The 3909-nt window shown below is 34.8% G+C and overlaps 1 long non-coding RNA gene across 1 annotated transcript; it reads right to left on the bottom strand.

The window, feature by feature from the left end:
- Positions 1-262: 262 nt before the first annotated feature.
- Positions 263-2408, bottom strand: LOC149169931 (uncharacterized). The gene is made up of 4 exons (XR_016259424.1): positions 2254-2408; positions 911-2164; positions 705-796; positions 263-567 (listed from the first exon to the last, which is right to left on the bottom strand). It is a non-coding gene; the product is annotated as an uncharacterized LOC149169931 (long non-coding RNA).
- Between the last annotated feature and the right edge of the window lie 1501 nt (positions 2409-3909).

Genomic DNA, 3909 nt, shown 5'->3' with positions numbered 1-3909 from the left:
ATCTTTATCTAACCTAATATGGATCACAGAAGCCTAAACTCTAGTATTGTTTTAATTTAAATAAAATAATAATTTGGATATTATAAACTTTATTTGGAACATTATCATTATAAGTATAATATTTAGCTATCTTAGCTATTTATGTGTACTTTTACACAGATATATTAATCTTTGGTTGAGAAAAGAATTGGAATTTCAAATTTTATAATTCACATAAATACTTAACGATGGATAACCAATAATTGCTCTTGATATACTGCCTTCAGTATTTTCACTTTGACCTTTCAATCCCTAAAAGAGCAGGACAAACTGCAGAACATGACAAAGCTGGTCATAGTGCCAACAAGAACACTTTGACCTTTCAATCCCTAAAAGAGCAGGACAAACTGCAGAACATGACAAAGCTGGTCATAGTGCCAACAAGGAATAAACAAACTGGCGTTTTATAGTCCAAAAAATTAGTAAATACATAACCACATCATCAGCATTACTAGGAGCTGCAGATACGATAGGCGCAGGAACTCGTTCAAATGTTGTCGCGCTGACGGTACGCCCAGGAAAAGATTGCTGTCAACAGAGGTGGTGTCCGAAATGCAATCGTGACTTTCACGAAATACAATCGTGAAACGGATAGAAGAAATGGGCTATCATTCCATAAATAGGATAATATGTCCTGAGGACTTCGCTAAAATAGTAAGGCATACCAGAAATGGACGGTCGCACCGTAAATAGGCTGACAGGTGAAGAGGGCTTCGCGAATCGCCATAATAGTTAGGCATGCCACAAATGGACTGGACTGTCGCTCCATAAATAGCAGAATAGGAGATGATCAGGACGCTGCAAAAATAGTAAAACACGCTAGAAATAGAGACTTGCTCCATAATTAGGATGATGGTGATCAGGACGCTACCAAAACAGCCAATGCTAGAGATATTGGCCCTCTTGTGTTTCCGGGATTTATGCTGAACTGCCCCTTTCCACTTTTTGCCATTCATGATTGAATTAGAACTTGGCAAACGGACACGAACTTAGGATTGGCAGCGCGTAGGTCATGACTTGCCCTCTATATTATTTGTCTGTAAACATGTAATGTAGTATACTTATTCGAGGAGTGCGCATATGTAATATTTCAAAAGGAAAATGGGAAAACGGTCACATTTGATATAAATAATAACGATCATCTACTAAGCATTCAAATTTAGTTTAAAATAATCTGTTATATGAAATATATGATCAAAAAAATTTGAGTAATGTTTTATAAAACATGTCTCTCACAAATAGTATTCAGGTTCAATATTTCAAATGAGAAAAAAAAAATCCAAAGATAAAACATGCTGCTGCCAACAAGATAGTATTTTAAACTCTCACATGGATAACCACAGGACAAGCATCGCAGGACCTGTAATGCTTTATCAGCTTAAACATGGCAGGAATTATAAAATTTTATCAGCTTTTACTGTGATATCAAATAACTTGATCACCTTAAACATGATGGGAATTATAATATTTTATAATCTTTTACTGTGATGTCAAATAGCTCAAAAGTAAAGATATCATGAAGCCATTAACTAACTATATAATGCAGGGGAAATAATTCTCGTTAACTATATAATGAAGCCATAGCTAACAATACCGTACAAGTGGAAATAATTTTACTTAATTCAAATACAATTAAGTATATGCTATCTCCAATACCATAATCGCAGAATGCCATAACTGCAGACAAGTCACTGAATAAGATGGTATCCGTTAAATACCATATGGTACAGAATACCATAACTGCAGACACGCCACTGAATGAGATGGTATCCATTAAATACAATATGTTATTTCCAATACCATAACTGCAGACAAGTCACTGGATGAGGATTAAACACCATATGAGGACACAGAAAAATAAGACATCAGAGATCAATTGTTCTCATTTCATTGAGTGACTAAGAGCTAAAAACTTTAAATGCAAGCAACTAAATCTATCTGACCATAATATGTGAAAACAACAATTTAGATAGGAAGGAGAAACGTGATGCGATGACAGAGGAATAGAGGACACATACCCCTCAACTGCAGAGTCTCTGCAGATGAGCGCATGTGCCCTCTATCTTCTGTCAACGACATAACTACCATATCATTCCAACCGTTGGTGCTCCCATACCTGCTAAACCTGAAACAAGAAGAAAAGCAGACGAAGTGATTGAGATGATTGTAAGCATCTGGAATATACATACAAAGGCAAAGGGTCAAAAATGAAACCTAATTAATTTACATGTCGAAGCAGAGTGAAGAAATCACTAGCTTCCCTTCGATCTTCTGCTCTGCTGTTGTAGCAGAATGCCGGCTTTAGGCTCTATATATCGAAAGTGGGAGCCGTTGTAGGCCTCCCACTTCGTTCATCGTGCCTTTGGAGATGACGGGATGGAGAATCATCTTCTCCTGCTGCTAATTGATGTGTGGCTACCGAGTCCCGATAAATCCACCATTTCCCGACCAAATTTTCCATTGTGCCAAGATTCACATGATCAAACAAAAGGACAGTGTATTTACTCTTTAGAACCTTTCTTTGAATGGGAAGTCGGCACTTAACTCTTCAGCCATGCAACTAACTGCCACATGTCTGACAGTACGCCCATTTAAAACGACGAAAAGTGAATTACCAGTCCTGTTCCGATTGGACTGGTTACTGTCTGTAAGGCCCGGCTTATCTTCACGGGCCCTATCGCTGCATTCATTGAAATCGCCCAACGTTCACATGGGATAAGACGATGGAGGGTTATTATGGATGAGCACACGATATACTTTGGGAGTGGGAGGAGTGGGAGTTGGAGTTGTGTTTAGTGAGATTTTTTTGGAAATTTTTCTGATGGTTTTTCTGGTCAAAATTTGACAGCAATTAATTGAGATAGTATGAAAATGAAAAAGCTCCAATAAAATCAAATAAGTGAGATGGAATAGCACTTCCTTATAATTTTTGTATGACTATAAAAACTTCCTTATAATTTTTTGTATGACTATAAGATAAATGTTTGTTGTTTAGTGAATCATGCCAAAAGGTTATTGCGTTTGCGTCCAATAAGGGATTTGGTAAATTTTGTAAATATTTTTTCTATTTTGAAGATTGTATTTAAAATAAATTGATTGGTTATATTTGTACTAACTTGATTGTACAAGATATTAAAAAGATTCTGACAAAAAGCAAGTTTCACGACAAAAACAATGAAATGTCAAATTTTCATTCGCAAATAACATCTAATTACTCAAAAGTACCTTACAAAATTATTCAAACCAATTCTCTTGACTACATGATAGGATTGATATCTAAATCATTGGACTACTTGATATCTACTTATTTCATTTTAGAATTAAATCCTTCCATAGTCTATACATCTACTTTAACCGTGTAACTAAGTTTTCATACATCAATAAACACGAATACGTATTATATATTATTTCATTAACTCAATAAATAGAAATACGTATGATATATTATTTATTGGTAATTAATTTTTATGATATTATAGGTCTGAAATTATAATACAAATAACCACCTACGGAATATTTTGGGGGAAATCTTAAATATAAATAATAAGCCAATGAAATTCAACTTTTACGTGTATAAAGTTTAGTAATGTGTAGTACTAAGTATAAAAGAAGTTCAAGGTTTTAGTGAAGTTAAAGGTAGTGGTCAACTAAACCTAATACATTTAGAAAAACAATGTCTTAATGGACCCGGATAGAGGTTTTAAAAAGTTGACTACATCATTTATATATGTGGATTTTCCCTTTTCACTTAACACTATAAACCATAGAAATCTCTCTAAAGGTGTAAAGATGCCTCGAAGGAATTGAACATGACTATGATGTTTTTCCAAAAATGTCGCAATAAAGGAATGATAACAATCTAAAGGGTGG

Source organism: Pinus tabuliformis, chromosome 4_2 (genome assembly GCF_031772625.1).
Source record: "Pinus tabuliformis cultivar Carrire ecotype Pingquan chromosome 4_2, CPIR1, whole genome shotgun sequence".
Lineage (NCBI taxonomy): Eukaryota > Viridiplantae > Streptophyta > Pinopsida > Pinales > Pinaceae > Pinus > Pinus tabuliformis.
This window is presented reverse-complemented; position numbering and strand designations above follow the sequence as displayed.